This window comes from Leiobunum rupestre, chromosome 11, assembly GCF_980474605.1.
Source record: "Leiobunum rupestre chromosome 11, qqLeiRupe1.1.hap1, whole genome shotgun sequence".
Taxonomy (NCBI): Eukaryota; Metazoa; Arthropoda; class Arachnida; order Opiliones; family Sclerosomatidae; genus Leiobunum; species Leiobunum rupestre.
The window spans coordinates 39430161-39451284 of NC_143394.1; the positions used below are offsets into that span (position 1 = coordinate 39430161).

Consider the following 21124-nt stretch of genomic DNA (forward strand, 5'->3'; position numbering starts at 1 on the left):
ACGACAACAAAGTTTCTTTAATCCATTTTCTAGTATGTCTGTTTTGCGATTAAGGGTCTCGCAATAGCGATGGCGGCCAGCCAGTGAATTTGAAATGCGCCACCACATTTCCGCCACGTACTTTTCTCCAAGGGCTTTCGCGGCACAATGGCATTGCATTATTTTAGACTTTCCAATTGTATTTGGATGTAATTTTCTGCTTCATCAAATACCGAAATAATTTAACTTCCTAAATCGATAATTTTAAATCATTAGATGCCCTTCAAGTTTGCACTCCATTATCTAAAATCATCAAATGCCCTTAAAGTTTTCAATCCATTATCTAAAATCATCAAATGCCCTTAAAGTTTGCAATCCATTATCTTAAATCATAAGACGCCCTTCAAGTTTGCACTCCATTATCTAAAATCATTAGATGCCCTTAAAGTTTGCAATCCATTATCTTAAATCATAAGACACCCTTCAAGTTTGAACTCCATTATCTAAAATCATTAGATGCTCCTCAAGTTTGTATGTAAGTTAGCAGATACAGACGTTCCGTCGGTAAAATTTTCTAATATGGGGTGCCCCCAACAGCCTTGCGCCCGCGGGCTAATGCCCTCTTGGCACTCTCCTTAATCCGGCCCTGAGCGTCATCTCGTGTCCATAAGATATCGATAAATATGAAAATCTCGGTGTCAAAATCCGATACAACTTAAAGGAGCTATAAAAATATTAAAAATCTCCCAATTTGAACTTCTGACTTCTAACATTATACTGGGGTCAAAAGCAATAACTACATAAGTAGAATGAGTGCACAATTACCTGAGTTTTGTCTAAAATTACTTTACTTAAAACGTAAAGGCAAAATATTTAAACGCAGTTAAGCCCTAATTAAACACTCCACTTTTAGCAGAAATACCATATTGCATATTCAATATTTTGTTTTATATCAAAAAGCCAAGAATTTTTACATTTATTATCAAACTGTTCTTTAGAAATAACCAAAAATGTTCAGCTAATTTCAAGCAAAACCAGTTAAAATATTATTGAAGCATTTGAAACACGCAAAACAATCATTTTCTTAAAAGCAGAATGGATATTCAAACCGCGTTACATCTAAAATATCAAGGTACGCTTTCTCCTTAAGGTGGCTTTTCTGTCAAAACTGACCGAGGAAAAGAGACAATGTCTTTTTATTTCTGCGTCTCGTGTTTGTTTCACTCAGAAATCGTGGAACTGTGTTTTATTTCAATTTAACGTTAGTGACGGTATTCCTTTAACCCATTCGAGCCGGGGTGGTGAATTCCACCTAAAAATCAACCCGGTATTTAATTGGTTCCGTCTCAACATAGTCATTCTTCCAAAATAGAAATACATCAATTGTTGGTGAAATTTTATTGAGTAGGTTTTCCCAGTGTGCCCGTCTTCTACAAAAGGCGGGAATATTTTAGATTAGAGTTAGGTTAAATTTATTGTCTGCCACTAATATAAAGTAAGAAAGTAGAGTCATAGTGCCGATTTAAGTACAGATTGCCTCCCGGGAGGAAAGGGAGTTCTTTAGTTCTTTAGTTCTTTTATTGCTTAACAAGAGGTCTAAGACCCATCACGTTAAGACAGTGGACAATACAAATAGGTAGAGAGACAAGGAGGCCGAGAGGCTAGGACAGTTGGTGAATTAGAGTTAGGTTAAATTTATTGTCTGCCACCTAGGAGCAACAAACACAACACCCCACACAAGAAGAACGCAACCCGTCGAGAGTCGTGGATTTTCTTGTGTACATTTTTCATTGGCTAGACGCTTTAGCGCCTGCTGCCGTCGGAAGGGGAAAATTTTGAAATTTTCTTCCCCCCGCCCGTAAAACGTTTAGCGTAAAGGCTCGTGACGCTCGTCCAATGAAATTCGTACACAACCCTTCGTTAGCGTGTTTAAAGGCTAGTTGCGTTCTCCTTGTGTTTGTTTCTCCTTGTGTTTGTTGCTCCTAGTTGTCAGTAACTTCGTGAAAGAAATTTAATATAGTTTTAATAAAAGTCAAGAACAATTTTTATATAACCAAAGTTAATCCACATGCAGGGTTGTCTGATTTAAATCACTTGGGTTTTACCATTCTACCCATTTTTTCATGATTTTTCACTTGGACCGTCGCCCATATCCTAATACACCCCATTATTCATTTAAGCTTATTTGATGCAGGTTTTTTGCTCTAATTTTTCGGTCCTGCATTCTGTTTCGCACAGTCACTAGGGATGTTATAAACGACACCCTTCTAGTCATCATTCTATATTTTCCTTTGATCTATTTTTAATTAATTATTTTTTATATGTCTTACGTTTACTTTGTTTTGCGCTTTAGTCGAGGGGTACCTTTGACAGTACTAAATGGAACTCGCGTACTCTTGAAAATACGTACCTTTAACAGTGCTAAACGAACTCGGTGTACAGATTATCTGAGACTGTCTTACCCCTCGGCTTTAGTTAAGTTTATAGATCTATGCGTTCATCTTTGTCGCGAACTTTACTTTTCCGTCTTTTGGAATAAACGTGAAATAAAAACTAAACCAAATTCGCGAACCACTCTGAGCTCTGATTGGCTGAACCGTTTCGATCGTCTGCAGCGGCGCTTTACATATTTTTCGGTTATAATCATTCTACCCTATAGGATTTCTATGGTGTGGCCGCCGAATCGGATTTGGGTTTTACGAAATATTGCGATAATATTACTAATATAAATTTTATTTTGTTTAGGTCTTTCTAGACTTGTTTTTCACGGATAAGTATTACTTCAGAACTTTAGCAAGATAAATCTGAAAGTAACATCTAATGGAACATCTCGGCGGGAAACTGGCAAATTAATACCCGGGAAGAGATGAGGTTCCAATGCGCGGAGTGCGTCTACGCCACGAACATAAATGGTAATTTCATCGTCCACCAAAAAAGACACAAGGGAGAGAAAACTTTTCGTTGTGATCAGTGTAACTACGCAGCTGCACATAAAAGTGATTTGACTAAGCACCAGAAAGTGCATTCCGGTGAAAAACCTTTTAGGTGTAGTCAGTGTAGCTACGCAACTGCACAGAATAATAATTTGACGAAGCACCTGAAAGTGCATTCCGGAGAGAAACCTTATAAATGTAGTCAGTGTAGCTACGCAGCTGCATATAAGTGTCATTTGACTGTGCACCAGAAAGTTCATTCTGGTGATAAACCATTTAAATGTAGTCAGTGTAGCTACGCAGCTGTGCGTAAGATTCATTTGACCGTGCACCAGAAAGTGCATTCAGATGAAAAACCATTTAAATGTAGGGAGTGTAGCTATACCAGCTCGCGAAAGAGCGACTTGAAAGTACACATAAGAAGACACACCGGCGAGAAACCCTTTGGGTGCACCAAGTGCGGATATCGGGCCAGTCAAAAGAGCAAGTTAGTGCTGCACGACAGAGCACGTCACGCTCAAGAGAGGGAGCCTCGCAAAAGCCCAAGTACCGACGGCAACTTCGCGACGGTAAAATCCTTTCCATTTAACGGTTTTCCCGGTAACGAAAGAGGCGCTTCGACCAGTCGCGATCGACTGCCATCGCACCAAACTTCGTTACAAGCACGGCTGGTTGACACCCTTTCTACTCAAACGGGAGTTGAGTCTTATTCAAAGCCACATCGACGCCTGACGGATGAACAGATTCAATTTGGCACCTCAAACCCCGACTGCACACATGCCCTCAAACCGAAAGTCCCCGAACCGGACTCGGATACCACCTGGACCATCCCTATTGAGACAGAAATTATGTTCAGCCCCGAATGCCTCAAAGTGGATCTCAGCTCCATTAAAGAAGAGCACGTTAATGACTTACCGATTTCTCCGGAAGCTCCCGAACCGCACGCGGACACACCCGGGACCATCCCTATTGAGACAGAAATTATATTCAGCCCCGATTTCCTCAAAGTGGAGCTCAGCTCCATCAAAGAAGAGCACGTTTATGACTTACCAATTTCTCCGGAAGCTCGCGAATCGCACGCGGACACAACCTGGACCATCCCTATTGAGACAGAAATTATGTTCAGCCCCGAATGCCTCAAAGTGGATCTCAGCTCCATTAAAGAAGAGCTCGTTTATGACTTGCCAATTGGGGATAACAGCGAGGATGTCTCCAAGATCCCCGACACTTTGGTCAATATGGAGTTCGGCGCGGATGAAGACGAAGTTGTGGACATCATAAATTGAACGAAGCAGTTTGCGGTTTTGATTTCAATTTGATTTGTAACTAAATAAAAGAAGCACCCGGAATTTTGTTGTCACAAATAGAGCCATCTTAAGATAAATCGCTGAAGCGCAATTTAGGACACGACGGCTAAAGATGCTAAAAAATATATTATAATTAATTATTTGTAATATATAATAGACAGATTAGGTACGCGCAAGTAACTTTATTGCGCACAGACTTCAACCTGCACGATACCACTGCACTTTTTCTAGCGTGTTCTTAACTTCTAACTCAGCAATGAATCTAGAGATGGCACCACTTTTGTAAATGCCACGCTCTGTTTACCAACGCGCTTTACGGTATCAGCTCATATTTTACTAATTTGTTACACAAATATATTTTACTATAATGCAACAGTAAGTAACCAGAATGAGAATTGTAGCCGAGTCAATTAATTGTTTTTTCCTACCATGTTTCGCCACCACTGACAAGTTAGTAGACGGATTATCAAATCTAGTCGACATTTGTGCGCCACTATCCTTGTGTACATGGAGGGAATTTTGAATTCGACGCCATATTTTTGTCGATAAATCCAAAGTATCGTAAGTAATCATAAGTGCTCCGAATGTTGTTTCGTGTTTCACTGGGTGATCGGGAGCAGATCCTGCAGATTTCTTTGTTTTATATTATAGAGTGATCGGCTATTGTTCCCCTCTCGGCTGCTTCTAGCTTCGAATTAGTATAGTAAAACTAAGCAATATCAATTAAACTGTAACAGGTTAAGAGAGAAGTAAGAAATTCGAAATGGGGGAAAACGATCTTAATCCGTGAAATTGTGAAGCATCAAAACAGAATAATTCTTACGTAGGATAATTATTGTACTTTATAACTTTAAGTATGGAAACAAAATCTTTTATTTTCTATTACTTTTAATATGCATTGAATAAACCCCGTCTACGATCTAACCACAGATAACCAAATTTTTTGGTTTTTACCTCTCCGAGGGGACAAAGTTCGCATTTTCGGTGCAAAGTGTAATCACTGCGTACGCAGTTTCTCAAAGGGTTGGCAAAACCACCGTGTGACGGTGAGCGTTAACGGATGCATTTGCGGTTTGGTTTGGATGGTGTTTTTTCGCTCACCGTCGTGACGGTTTGGTGTATTACGTTTTTGTAATGTTTATGCGTAGGTTGTGAGTGTTGAATTTGTTGTGTTTGTGTTCTGATGGTTGTGCATGTTGAGTCTGTTGTGTTTATATGGGCGTTTTCTCTCCAACTTCTTCTTAATGACTTTGGGACGGACCGAGTGCTGAGTGTAATGCTACCTCTCAACGTCCAATGGCAGGGTTTCCACCAGTTGTACACGGTATTCGTCTTAGTATCAATTTGCGATCGCATCGGGCGGGATTTGAACCCGAGACCTCCTGATTGACAGGCGGACGTTCTACCACAGAACCACCGACACTTGTTACGCCAAATTGAAAATTAGACCTTCAGCTTTATCGGAAGCGTATTTAATAGAGTACGAAATTTTGGTTTAATTGTAATAGAATTGAAATTGAAATTATTGCATCGAAGAAATTCTAATTTAGCGTTTCTCTATTGATTAAAAACAAATGCGCCACCCAGGTTTCGAACCCAGACCATTCGGCTTGGCAGTCGAGCGCTCTACCACAGAACCACCGATAGCTGCTTCGATTCACTGAAATTAAGACAGGCATCGTAAGCATAATAGGTAATAAAGTCTTTTTTTATTAATGAATTTATGAAGGCCTAATCTGGTATTTTTTAAAGGTTAAATCTTGTTTTAGCGCAGTCAGCCGAGATTAGAGGGTTAAAGGGTAGACCCTGTGGGTGGTCCACTTTCTTAACGACCTATATATAGTTCTGTTAATTCAAAGGAGATAATTTAACGTTAATTGCTTTAAGAGGTGGCGGTTAGTCAAGTGGCTCTCTGTGCTTTGTTGATGGTAAGGTTTTTGCTTCTTGTAAATACATTTGGTGTGGATATTTGGATATCTACGATTTCTAACGCAGTCAATGATTTCTTGGGTGTGCGAGTCATTATATGATATTGGAAATTGGACGGCATTGGTCTTTTTCATATGGTATGCGTCACAACGTCAACAGGAAGTGAACGAGTCGTCCACTACCAGATATCTACGGTATCTTCATCAAGGGTGAGTGTTGAAATAAAATGAGCGTTAAAGATGCGGCAAGTATTTCGTAAGCGAGTAATTCCAAAAAGCCTCTGTAGATATTTCTTTCATTAAAATTTGCTTCGTATTATATTTAACTGATAAACTTGTTCTGTAAAAGGGTTTAATTCAATTGTGCATTGTTATAGTACGTCTAACTTACTGTTGTAACTACTTAACTTATGATATTCTGAATAAATTAAAATTGGTCGTTCGTCTCAATTATTTTAATTATAATTAAAATTTTATACCGGGCGGGATAGAAATGGGTTAATATTTTTAACAAATAACTCTAAATTGCGGAGATATATCTTTAATGGTTATCTCGAGAAATTAATACCACTAGGGACAATTCTACCGAGGAGAGGTATATTTTGGCTTGCCAACTTGTTTCTCTCCCGTCTCCAACGCCGATCACTTCGAATGACTAATTTTGAAAAAGGAAGCTGAATCAACGACAACAAAGTTTCTTTAATCCATTTTCTAGTATGTCTGTTTTGCGATTAAGGGTCTCGCAATAGCGATGGCGGCCAGCCAGTGAATTTGAAATGCGCCACCACATTTCCGCCACGTACTTTTCTCCAAGGGCTTTCGCGGCACAATGGCATTGCATTATTTTAGACTTTCCAATTGTATTTGGATGTAATTTTCTGCTTCATCAAATACCGAAATAATTTAACTTCCTAAATCGATAATTTTAAATCATTAGATGCCCTTCAAGTTTGCACTCCATTATCTAAAATCATCAAATGCCCTTAAAGTTTTCAATCCATTATCTAAAATCATCAAATGCCCTTAAAGTTTGCAATCCATTATCTTAAATCATAAGACGCCCTTCAAGTTTGCACTCCATTATCTAAAATCATTAGATGCCCTTAAAGTTTGCAATCCATTATCTTAAATCATAAGACACCCTTCAAGTTTGAACTCCATTATCTAAAATCATTAGATGCTCCTCAAGTTTGTATGTAAGTTAGCAGATACAGACGTTCCGTCGGTAAAATTTTCTAATATGGGGTGCCCCCAACAGCCTTGCGCCCGCGGGCTAATGCCCTCTTGGCACTCTCCTTAATCCGGCCCTGAGCGTCATCTCGTGTCCATAAGATATCGATAAATATGAAAATCTCGGTGTCAAAATCCGATACAACTTAAAGGAGCTATAAAAATATTAAAAATCTCCCAATTTGAACTTCTGACTTCTAACATTATACTGGGGTCAAAAGCAATAACTACATAAGTAGAATGAGTGCACAATTACCTGAGTTTTGTCTAAAATTACTTTACTTAAAACGTAAAGGCAAAATATTTAAACGCAGTTAAGCCCTAATTAAACACTCCACTTTTAGCAGAAATACCATATTGCATATTCAATATTTTGTTTTATATCAAAAAGCCAAGAATTTTTACATTTATTATCAAACTGTTCTTTAGAAATAACCAAAAATGTTCAGCTAATTTCAAGCAAAACCAGTTAAAATATTATTGAAGCATTTGAAACACGCAAAACAATCATTTTCTTAAAAGCAGAATGGATATTCAAACCGCGTTACATCTAAAATATCAAGGTACGCTTTCTCCTTAAGGTGGCTTTTCTGTCAAAACTGACCGAGGAAAAGAGACAATGTCTTTTTATTTCTGCGTCTCGTGTTTGTTTCACTCAGAAATCGTGGAACTGTGTTTTATTTCAATTTAACGTTAGTGACGGTATTCCTTTAACCCATTCGAGCCGGGGTGGTGAATTCCACCTAAAAATCAACCCGGTATTTAATTGGTTCCGTCTCAACATAGTCATTCTTCCAAAATAGAAATACATCAATTGTTGGTGAAATTTTATTGAGTAGGTTTTCCCAGTGTGCCCGTCTTCTACAAAAGGCGGGAATATTTTAGATTAGAGTTAGGTTAAATTTATTGTCTGCCACTAATATAAAGTAAGAAAGTAGAGTCATAGTGCCGATTTAAGTACAGATTGCCTCCCGGGAGGAAAGGGAGTTCTTTAGTTCTTTAGTTCTTTTATTGCTTAACAAGAGGTCTAAGACCCATCACGTTAAGACAGTGGACAATACAAATAGGTAGAGAGACAAGGAGGCCGAGAGGCTAGGACAGTTGGTGAATTAGAGTTAGGTTAAATTTATTGTCTGCCACCTAGGAGCAACAAACACAACACCCCACACAAGAAGAACGCAACCCGTCGAGAGTCGTGGATTTTCTTGTGTACATTTTTCATTGGCTAGACGCTTTAGCGCCTGCTGCCGTCGGAAGGGGAAAATTTTGAAATTTTCTTCCCCCCGCCCGTAAAACGTTTAGCGTAAAGGCTCGTGACGCTCGTCCAATGAAATTCGTACACAACCCTTCGTTAGCGTGTTTAAAGGCTAGCTGCGTTCTCCTTGTGTTTGTTGCTCCGAGCTGCCACTAATATGAAGTAAGACCCTAATGTAAAAAATTGTGTTTTCATAAAAATATTTTCCCATTTAAAAATTTAATTTAAACTACCTCAACCTTCGTTATTCTTAATAACATCCTGCTTCTACATTAAACCTTTTTACCTCCGAGTCCCCTAGGAGGGGTTATACAATCACCGTGTCTGTCTGTCTGTCAGGCAAAGGGTAATCATTGCGTTCGCAGTTTCTCGAAATTTCTGCGTTCGCAGTTTCTCGAAGGGTTGGCAAAACCACCGTGTGACGGTGAGCGTTAACGGATTGATTTGCGGTTGGGTTTGGTTTGAATTGTCATTTTTTCGTCAACGCTCACCGTCGACAGTTTTAATTCAGTTTGACTGGATATTTCGTTATTGTAATGTTTATTTGTAGGTTGTGAATGTTGAGCTCGTGTTGTGAATGTTGAGTTCGTGTTGTTAATGTTGTGGGTGTGGAGTTTGTTGTGTTATGATGGTGGGGGATGTTGAGTCGGTTGTAAAAATTTGATCGTGATCAGGAATTGAACTCGGGTCGCATTGTAACAATGCAGATAGTTCACCGCCGAGCCATTGACTTCCTTAGGGAAAATATTAAAGTAAAGGAACCATTATGATAAAGCGGGTTTTTTTATTAAACGGATTAATACAATATCTGTATTTTGAACTTTGTTTGTTTATTCTTTGGTACGGTTTTTTGTTTTGTTTTAAATTTTTGTTAAATTCTTAACAAATTTTCGTTGAAAGTAGTTCATTGTTACCTTTTAATAACGCTTAGAAAAAGGATAATTATTCAAAACTCCCGCGGAAACTATATCAAAGTAATAATATAGTGCCACCGTGTGGAGAACTATCAATCAAACCGGGTAAAAAATATAATCTCTTCAATTTTTCGAACTTTAGTCAAATCTCGACGGGTCAACAAAAACACAAAATAAAAGTTCATGAAGCCGTTGCCGTCAATATAGAAGATATAGTCTTATTTAGTTCTTGGCTGTCAGACGAACTACTACAGGACGGGGTCCTGGTGTCGGTCAAAAGTTATGAGGTACCTTTGCGGTTTTAATTAGTATGTTCGGTCTTCGGTCAAGAAAAGAGTTAAATTGTGTTTCGCGTTTGGAACGTGAGTGAATGGACTTAAGTGTATTAACCGTGCGTGTTTAAGACTGAAAGTGTTAAAGTAATTGTGAACTAACTCAAGTCAGCTGTCAAGAAAAACTGTAAGATAAAATTGATTGTTATTATTTTTTGAATTGGAATAACCTAATTATACCCTTGAAATTATCAACTCAACCTGTGAGGCTAATTAAGTAGATTGGAAGTAATTAGTAGCGAACAGCTCTCAGCTGTTAATTAAGACAGAGTTGATAGTTTGGTAGTTTGAATTTAGTTAAAATTACTCAGTATAATTTATGATATTTACTTAAGTGTAAGTATGTTTTGGTTTATTTTTCAATCACGATGTCTAGTCTTAGACACTTGAGTAACAGTTCTGTACAATTACGTAGAAGGGATATATATTGTTGGGTTATTGATGAAAGTTAAGTCTAGAACGTTCCATAGACTGTTCTTAATAAAAATAAACATTTATAATTTTGCATAATTCTGGTTGCCATTTTATTTTCTAATCACTCGCCCACAACATTACAGTTCTGGCAATCCCGAATCAAATAAATTTTCGATATAACGGCGACGGGAAATTATTCTCATAAATTTATCGCGCGGCCTTAGGGAATATTCTTTTAACAAAATTTCGATAAACTATCGTTTAATTAAAATCGGCCCGATTCCGTTAAAATTATAAACCAAAAAGCGAACGGTCGTTATAATACCCTCTGTAGATATTTATTTCATTAAAATTTGCTTCGTATTATATTCAACTGATAAACTTGTACCGTAACTACTTAACTTATGATATTCTGAATAAATTAAAATCGGTTGTTTCGTCTCAATTATTTTAATTATAATTAAAATTATTCGAAAATTACGGCTTTAAACAAGTCGGCCCAGGCCATACTATTAGTTCCACACCAGTATATTCGAGTGGGCAAACCCATACACCCTTAGTAGACACAGGTAGGCAAACTAATACAAAAACTGTTGAGGCTACGTGATTTCTTATCGTTTGATATATAAATTGCCATCCTAAGTTAAAGAGTGGGTGCCACCCACCCTCAGGATACCCGGGTGGTCAAACCAATTTAAAAGCTGCTGAGGCCATGTGATTTCCTATCGTTTGATATATAATTTACCATCCTATGTTAAAGAGTGGCCACCGCCCACCCTCAGGATACCCGGGTGGGCAAACCAATACAAAAGCTGTTAAGGCCATATTATTTCCTAGCGTTTGATATATAATTTACCATCCTATGTTAAAGAGTGGCCACCGCCCATCCTCAGGATAGCCGGGTGGGCAAACCAATACAAAAGCTGTTCAGGCCATGTGATTTTATATTATCTCGGTGATTAAATTAGTATTTTCTTAGAGCAGATATTTAATGTGGATTATTAACAACTGCATAAATCATATTAATCCAAGAATGTATTTATGTACTAAGAATATGGCAAGACGGAGAATCTGTCCCCATGGTCGCATACTTTTCAGCTTAAGGGCCTGTTGCCAAAGCCCTAGCCAAAGTGCTAGCCCATTGAATTTAACATGTTTGATTCTAGCAAAGCAGACTTTTGCAACACGCCCTTTTTTGGTCTCACTCTTTCAAGTAGACGCGAGCGTAGACGATTCCAATCTCTTACTTTTATTGTTCTATGAGACCAAATTGTTTTTTCGATCACTCTCCCTTTAAGGGGGTTGGTCGGAGGGGGCGGAAATTAACGGCACTGCGTGCGCGTCAAAGAGCTCTATCAAATGAGACCAACTTGTTTTTTTCGGTCACTTTCCCTTTAAGGGGGTTGTTAGGAGGGGGCGGAAATTAACGGCACTACGTGCGCGTCAAAGAGTTCTATCGAATGAGACCAAATCTCTGGACCAACTATACAAACTATACAAGTTCGCCAAGAAGACGATAATTTTATTTTGTGCCACACTTATTTATTACTTCTGACCATACACGGTTTCGATAAGAAAGTGCCACACTTATTTATTACTTCTGACCATACACGTTTTCGATAAGAAAGTGCCACACTTATTTGTTACTTAATTCTGACCATACACGGTTTCGATAAGAAAGTGCCACACTTACTCATTACTTCTGACCATACACCATTTCGATAAGAAAGTGCCACACTTATTTGTTACTTCTAAGCATACACGGTTTCGATAAGAAAGTGCCACCCTTATTTATTACTTCTGACCATACACGGTTTCGATAAGAAAGTGCCACACTTATTTATTACTTCTGACCATACACGATTTCGATAAGAAAGTGCCACACTTACTTATTACTTCTGACCATACACGGTTTGCCACACTTACTTATTACTTCTGACCACACATGGTTTCGATAAGAAAGTGCCACACTTACTTATTACTTCTGACCATACTCGGTTTCGATAAGAAAGTGCCACACTTACTTATTACTTCTGACCATACACGGTTTCGATAAGAAAGTGCCACACTTACTTATTACTTCTGACCATACACGGTTTCGATAAGGGGGGTCGAAATTGTGCCCCCTGTTTACCTGACAGACCTGAAACTGGCCATCGGGAAAAGTTGTGTAGCCCCACACTGTAATTCAAACTTCCCGCCACGCCCGTGTCACCCTTCGTGAAATTCCATTGGGTTGGGGGCGGGGGGAGGCGAAGTTTGAGGTTAACTTGACCCTAAAACGCCGTAAATATACGTAAAATAACGCGGAAAAACGAATGAGAATTGCGACAACTTAACTAGACAAATCCCCCCGCGTCGCTAAAAGCTACTAGAAGTTCCGATTGAAATTTGAACAGAGCGGTGTGGCTTGGTTGGTAAAATAGTCGGTATTAGAGATTATGCGGCCGGCGGCTATGTGGGTTCGAGTCCCGGCGCCGCCAGTAAAATTATTTATAATATTTATTTTTCGCAGCTCCATCTACCGTGTCGTTGCTTTTCCACGACAAACACTTAACGACAATCCATCCATAGCAATAGTCCCACTTCGATATACTGGGTGTCTCAATTTGCTCGATCAGGCCATTTTTCTCAAAATGTATTTATGCTAGGGTTCTGAACTTTTCAGGGTTTATTTGTTAGGTATGGAAGGCTTTGGTTACTAAATTTCAGAAAAATCGAACGATTTTGTGCCGTTTTGGAAAATTTATTTTTTAACCGGTAGGTGTCACGCAAAATGTTTCAATAGAAAAGTTGTAGGGCATAGTCGAAAGTGTAAAAATAATTTTGGTTCGGTTGAAAAAAACCTATTTTTCACTGAGTTTGGAGGTCGGGGGAAAAACAAGTTGGACGACATTCCTCTGGCCGAGTACAGACGCATCTGGTTCCAGCAAGATGGGGCGCCACCTCACCAATATCGTGACGTGGTTGCATATCTAAACGACGAGTTTCCTGGAAGATGGATCGGAAGAACTAGTCCTGTTCGTTGGCCTGCAAGATCCCCTGATCTAACACCACTCGACTTTTTTCTTTGGGATTCGTAAAGGACTACGTATACCAAACACCTGTGACGAGCGTTGAAGATTTACGACAAAGAATCATCGAAGAATGTTGCCGGGTGACTCCAGAAATGGTTCGGGGAGCATTTCGCAATATGCAACATCGTGCATATTTGTGCATTGCATCAGAAGGTGGCATTTTTGAAAACATTTTGTACAAGTCATTAAAAAACATTTGTCACTTGGGCTAATTATTATTTGTTTATTTTTCGAAATCTTATAACTGAAATGCATGTTACCTACAATTCGTTAAAGGCTATTGCCTGCTAGTACAACTTGTTTTTCCCCCGACCTCCAAACTCAGTGAAAAATAGGTCTTTTTCAACCGAACCAAAATTATTTTTACACTTTTGACTATGCCCTACAACTTTTCTATTGAAACATTTTGCGTGACACCTACCAGTGAAAAAATAAATTTTCCAAAACGGCACAAAATCGTTCGATTTTTCTGAAATTTAGTAACCAAAGCCTTCCATACCTAACAAATAAACCCTGAAAATTTCAGAACCCTAGCATAAATACATTTTGAGAAAAATGGCCTGATCGAGCAAATTGAGACACCCTGTATATATATCTCGATGTGGAACTAAAAACTAAAAAAAGAAGTGTTGTTCAGATGCGATTTGGTCGAGTATAAGAGAGGTGGTGTTTTTAGATAGTTTTCAGTTGAGAATAAAAATTTCATTTGCTCTCCCAAAAAAGACTATTTATTTGGCAAACAATGATACAAATCCGTAGCAGATACACTGCCATGGCCAACTACCATCTCGCGCACGGTCTACACCGTCGTAACGGTGAATCAACTCTACTGTTTCAAAAGTTGCTTGGTGTTTCATGATGCTCTCTAAAATACGCCACACCGACGAGCGAGTTTCCTATTTATTATAGAAAACAACCTCAAAGTAACTATACCCTGTAATTTTCTGCGCAAAACTCGAACTGCATAATTCTGATGGTATTTATACCGTTGGTGAAAGTACTTGAACCATTATCGACGGTACAATTAACATTATCGACGGTCCAAGTGCCGTTATCGACGGTCCAAGTGCCGTTATCGACAGTCCAAGTGCCGTTATCGACAGTCCAAGTGCCATTATCGACGGTCCAAGTGCCGTTATCGACGGTCCAAGTTACGGTATCGACGGTCCAAGTTCCGTTATCGCCGGTCCAAGGGCCGTTATCTACGGTCCAAGGGCCGTTATCGACGGTCCAAGGGCCGTTATCGATGGTCCAAGGGCCGTTATCGTCGTTCGAAGGGCCGTTATCGACGGTCCAAGTGCCGTTATCAACGGTCCAAGTTACGGTATCGACGGTCCAAGTTCCGTTATCGCCGGCCCAAGGGCCGTTATCGACGGTCCAAGGGCCGTTATCGTCGTTCGAAGGGCCGTTATCGTCGGTCCAAGTGCCGTTATCGACGGTCCAAGTGCCGTTATTCACGGTCCAAGGGCCGTTATCGTCGTTCGAAGGGCCGTTATCGTCGGTCCAAGGGCCGTTATCGTCGTTCGAAGGGCCGTTATCGTCGGTCCAAGTGCCGTTATCGACGGTCCAAGTGCCGTTATTCACGGTCCAAGTGCCGTTATCGACGTTCCAAGTGCCGTTATCGACGTTCCAAGGGCCGTTATCGTCGTTCGAAGGGCCGTTATCGTCGGTCCAAGTGCCGTTATCGACGGTCCAAGTGCCGTTATCGACGTTCCAAGGGCCGTTATCGACGTTCCAAGTGCCGTTATCGACGTTCCAAGGGCCGTTATCGACGTTCCAAGTGCCGTTAACGACGGTCCAAGTGCTCTCAGGGACCTACCCTGTAGGGGAAGATTATGGGCTCCCCCGAGAGATTTAGTATTTGATTAATTGAGACTCTGTTGACAAAGATTTAGTGACCTTAAATCTAAAGTACTAAAACTGACCACCAGCACCACCTCGAAATTTTTTAGAAGCAGTTGGATGACAAATAGATATTAAGCCTAAGCGGAAGCGTATATTAATAGTTAATAGAATTTACACTTTGGTTCTTATTTAAATATAACGAGATTTCGTTTTCGATTTAAATTATTGCGTAGAAGAAATTCAAAAGTGTTCTACCACAGGACCACCGACAAATATAACGCTAAAATGATATTTAGGAAAACAGGTTTAGCGAAAGTCCGTTTTCCTTTACGCTTTAATAAACGTCAATTTGTTCTATAATATTTTTAATATTTATAAATAAAATTAAAATTAATTAAATATTTTAATATAAAATACGGTAATAATAATAATAATAATAATAATAATAATTAATTTATTAATCGAAACAAAGGAGGCGTTCTCTACAGTTTGGTTTTAAGGGCGAAGTCATTTCCTGACTTTTAATGGAAATGAAAAATATTACAGCCAACTCTTACGAGGAGAGGTATATTTTAGTTGCCAACTTGTAAAAAATTCCCACCGTCAGTTTATTATTTAAACGTGATCATAAGTGTATGATACCTCTTTGTAGTCAAATGGCTATAAATACTCGTCCCATATTTAACATTTCAAACGATATGTTTAAGAAAAATGTTTGGTTATGAACAAAAATAATATGAATAAAAAACTTGGCTTATATTTTATAAATGAGATAGGCTTATTCTAGTTTTATCCAAATGAATAATATTTATAAATAAAAATACTCTGTATCTGTTTATAGTAAGAGCGCATGGTGATAAATTGTTCGAAATTGGTATACAGCTCTGAAAATGAATATACACGTGCCTTGAACTATACTCAATTTTTCAAAAAAACCGACTGGAAAATCTTTTATAAGCAAAAAACGCCCTTGTTGTCGAGGACGCGCGCATCGTAGTTTATAGGTATTTTTAAAACAAAGGTCTAAGTTGCACCTCATCTCCGCAACTTTAGGAATAAAAATGGTAAATCGCGTGTAGCTCGCGTGGTAAAGGTGGTAAAGTTATGAATTTTTTTATGGAAATACGTGTCACACTGCTACTTAAAACCTGATATGGAACCACACCGAGGTATTTTTTTTACTTGACGTTTTTTACCATTTTTCATTTTTCTCCATAGGGAAAAATGGTAAATCGTGTGTAGCTCGGGTGGTATAGGTGGAAAAGTTATGAAATTTTTTAAGGTGATACGTGTCATAGTAATACTTAAAACCTGATATGGAAGCACATCGAGGTACTTTTTTTACTTGACGTTTTTTACCATTTTTCATTTTTCTCCATAGGGAAAAATGGTAAATCGTGTGTAGCTCGGGTGGTATAGGTGGAAAAGTTATGAAATTTTTTATGGTGATACGTGTCATAGTAATACTTAAAACCTGATATGGAAGCACATCGAGGTACTTTTTTTACTTGACGTTTTTTACCATTTTTCATTTTTCTCCATAGGGAAAAATGGTAAATCGTGTGTAGCTCGGGTGGTATAGGTGGTAAAGTTATGATATTTTTTATGGTGATACGTGTAATAGTACTACTTAAAACCTGATATGGAACCACATCGAGGTATTTTTTTACTTGACGTTTTTAACGATTTTTCGTTTTTCTCCATAGGAAAATATGGTAAATCGTGTGTAGCTCGGGTGGTATAGGTGGTAAAGTTATGAAATTTTTTATGGTGATACTTCTAATAGTACTACTTAAAACCTGATATGGAACCACATCGAGATATTTTTTAACTTGACGTTTTTTACCATTTTTCGTTTTTCTCTATAGGAAAAAATGGTAAATCGAGTTTAGCTCGGGTCGTAAAGGTGGTTAAAATATTGATTTTTTTTACGGTGATACGTGACATAGTATTACTTAAAAGCTGATATGGAACTACATCGAGACATTTTTTTTAAATTTCCCAGCTGAAGTCCCGAAAACAAATGGCAGGCAATTTGGTCAACTTTACCGGAAGCGTCGAATCTATCTAGTTAAATGCAACTGCAGAAAATTTAACTGCAAATGCGCGAAGGCTAACCTTAAATGTACCATTATGTGCGCGTGTGAACGAAATTGTGATAATTAAGAAAACTTCTCATTCTGTTTTACCCGTACGTAATGCAATAATTTCAATATTTCCATATTTATGTATTATAATTCTATATTTATAATAATTGTAATTTTTTATTTAAAAACAAATCACTTTTCACATTTTTAGACATTTTTATTATACATAAAGTATGTAATAAACGTAGATCATTTCAGTTGTATTTGAAGTTTTTCTTATTTATTAGGTAGGAAAAAAAACTGGAAATTTAAAAAAAAAGTTAGTAAAATAATGTCTCGATGTCGTTCCATATCAGGTTTAAAGTAGTACTGTGACACGTATCACCATAAAAAATTTCATAACTTTACCACCTTTACCACCCGAGCTACACTCGATATACCATTTTTCCCTATGGAGAAAAACGAAAAATCGTTAAAAACGTCAAGTAAAAAAAATACCTCGATGTGGTTCCATATCAGGTTTTAAGTAGTACTATGACACGTATCATGATAAAAAATTTCATAACTTTTCCACCTTTACCACCCGAGTTACACGCGATTTACCATTTTTCCCTATGGAGAAAAATTAAAAATGGTATAAAACATCAAGTCAAAAAAGTCCCTCGATGTGGTTCCTTATCAGGTTTTAAGTAGCACTGTGACACGTATTACCATATAAAAATCATAACTTTACCACCTTTACCACGCGAGCTACACGCGATTTACCATTTTTTATTCCTAAAGTTGTGGAGATACGGTGCAACTTAACACAAATATTTTAAAACACAGTGAAACTACGATGCACGCCGCCTCGGCAACAAAAGCGTTTTTTGCTTATGAAAGTTTTTCCAGTCGGTTTTATTGAAAAATAAAATTTAGGTAGTTGAGAGTATAGTTCAAGGCACGTGTATATCAAGTTTCAGAGCTGAATACCAATTTCGAACAATTTGGGTATATTTTGTAACCATGCGCTCTCACTATTAACGAAATGACGATATCCAGGGTTCATACAAACCTGGAGAACCTGGAAAACCTGGAAAAATCAGTGAAACAGATTCTTTCCAAAAAAAATCAGGGAAATATCAGGGAAATTTTAAATATTTAACCAAAAACTGGATATATCACGGAAATTCGTTTGAGTCTGGAAGCGCCTTAATAATGATATATAATTTTTTTCGATTAAACGAAAACATACAGGGTTTTAGCACCTGGAAATATCAGGGAAATTAATTTTCCAAATGTTGTATGAGCCCTGATATATTTTTTAATTCGTCTTATAAAGAACTGCAATTTGTAAATTTCTACAACTCTGTCCTTAAATAAATTCAATAAGAAATATTTTAGGATAATGAATATTCAATTTCGAGCACTATCTGTAATAATAGAGGTAGCAGACTGTGGATTCTACATCATTAGAATTACGGCAGATAATCACAAGTCAAATGTGGCAATGTTTCGGAAGCTAGAAGGAGGAGGTAGAGAACTGAAACCAGAAATTCCACAACTTTACGATGAAAAGCGTTTCTTTTTTCTTAGTTTCGATCCCACTCACATAATTAAAAATGCACAAACCCAGTTATTGGACGCCAAAACCGAAGCTTCATCGGAAATTTCAGGAAAATATGTCGTAAAGCTTGAAAACATACAACGAAATGAAAATATAAAAGCTGTGAGAAATGTAACAAGGAAATGTGTAGAACCAACTAACTTTGAAAAAATGAATGCCAGACGAGCCATTCTATTTTTTTCTCCACCAATAATTGCGGCTCTGAACTATTTACAGAAATATCGCTTTGGTCATCGAAACATCTGGGCCTACTTCAGAAATGGTTTGACTTCCACAATCTCTGCAACAGACCTTATGGCATCGAATCTAGAAATGCAAATAAAAGTTATTTTTTCAGCTTAGATGATGATCGCCTTCTCTGGCTTAAGACCACTTTCCTGGAATATTTAAATCAAGTAAAATCTATTGAAAAACAACCTGTACTAACAAATGAAACTTATCAAGTTATTTTATTTACCTCAAATCTACTGTTGCTTGCATCAATTATTTGTTAACGCATGGGTTTCAATTTGTTCTAACAAGGAAACTCTGTTGTGAATGACATGTTAGATTTTTAGAGAAAGGAAACATAACATAATCTTTTAAAGCTTTGGTTATGGAAATCGATCCGTAATATACCATATTCAGGGCAATCGTGGCCGAGTAGTTAAGGCGACAGACTTGAAATATGATGGGGTCCTCCCGTACCAGTTCGAATCTGTTAGCTCTAAAAAATCTGTCCACTAAAAAATTAACCAGGGCGAATATCTCAAAATCTGTTTTAGGTACGATTTGGAAAGTTTCAAGTCGTATACAAGATGGTGGGGGGGAAACCTAATGCGAAAATGTCGATGACCTTGAACCATGTCTTCAAAGTCATCCAAAACCTAACTCTAGAACCGTAAGTGTTACAAAGTTGGTTCCAATAAGAAAAGTGTTCCACGTGACTTTCTAAGTACCAATAGCTTTCACCTGATCGGATTTGACCAAAAGGAAGCCGAGAAATGCTAGATGAAAAACAAGAAGTTCGTTAAGTTGATAACGTGTCTAAAGCGAGGTTCGGGAGCTGATAACTCTAAAGATTATAAATATTTTATTTTATGACCATGGTTGACTAAATTAATAATTATTAAAAACAAAAGATCTGCTACTTCATGGTTTATTTTCACGTGGTTTAAACTGATTCAAATTCAATTTATTTCCCAAGGTCATTTTTGAACGTCTTTGAAGACATGGTTCAAAACTACTTTGACGAGAAAGTGATGATTAGCAAATTTCCTATTGAAACCTAGTTTCTAAACCCAATGGATCGCGAGATAATGTTTTCACACCTTAAACGACGTCTTCAAGGTCATCCAATTTTACAAACTTGAAAAACTCCCACCATAATGAGTTTGTCTAGCAAATTTCGCTGTAACACGAATTGGTTTCGAGTTCTGTGCGTTTTCTTTCAATTTTCATTTTAACGACCTTTGTGATTTTGAAAAACAGTTCCTCGACTTCCTATTGGTCAAATTCGATCGCATCAAAGCTATTGTTAATTTTTCTCTTAGGTTGTTTAAATCAATCCGTAAGACATTATTCTTATCGTTTTTCACAAATTTATCTCGTTATTAGGCAGTCGTGGCCGAGTGGTTAAGGCGACAGACTTGAAATCTGTTGGGATCTTCCCGCGCAGGTTCGAATCCTGCCGACTGCGGTTGTTAATTTTTCTCTTTGCCTGTTTAAATCAATCCGTAAGATATTATTCTTATCATTTTTCACAAATTTATCTAGTTTATAGGCAGTCGTGGCCGAGTGGTTAAGGCGACAGACTTGAAATCTGTTGGGATCTTCCCGCGCAGGTTCGAATCCTGCGACTGCGGTAGTTAATTTTTCTCTTTGGCTGTGTAAATCAGTCCGTAAGATATTATTCTTATAATTTTTCACTTATTTAGCCATTCAACGGGCAGTCGTGGCCGAGTGGTTAAGGCGACAGACTAGAAATCTGTTGGGATCTTCCCGCGCAGGTTCGAATCCTGCGACTGCGGTAGTTAATTTTTCTCTTTGGCTGTGTAAATCAATCCGTAAGATATTATTCTTATCATTTTTCACTTATTTAGCCATTCAACGGGCAGTCGTGGACGAGTGGTTAAGGCGACAGACTAGAAATCTGTTGGGATCTTCCCGCGCAGGTTCGAATCCTGCGACTGCGGTAGTTAATTTTTCTCTTTGGCTGTGTAAATCAATCCGTAAGAT

General features: G+C 38.0%; 3 non-coding genes across 3 annotated transcripts; all 3 read left to right on the forward strand.

Moving 5' to 3' along the window:
- Positions 1-20503: 20503 nt before the first annotated feature.
- TRNAS-UGA (transfer RNA serine (anticodon UGA)) lies at positions 20504-20585 on the forward strand. The gene has a single exon. It is a non-coding gene; the product is annotated as a tRNA-Ser (tRNA).
- Positions 20586-20669: 84 nt separating this feature from the next.
- On the forward strand, positions 20670-20750 carry TRNAS-UGA (transfer RNA serine (anticodon UGA)). Its single transcript has one exon. It is a non-coding gene; the product is annotated as a tRNA-Ser (tRNA).
- An 84-nt stretch (positions 20751-20834) lies between these two features.
- Positions 20835-20915, forward strand: TRNAS-AGA (transfer RNA serine (anticodon AGA)). The gene has a single exon. It is a non-coding gene; the product is annotated as a tRNA-Ser (tRNA).
- The last annotated feature ends 209 nt before the right edge of the window (positions 20916-21124 follow it).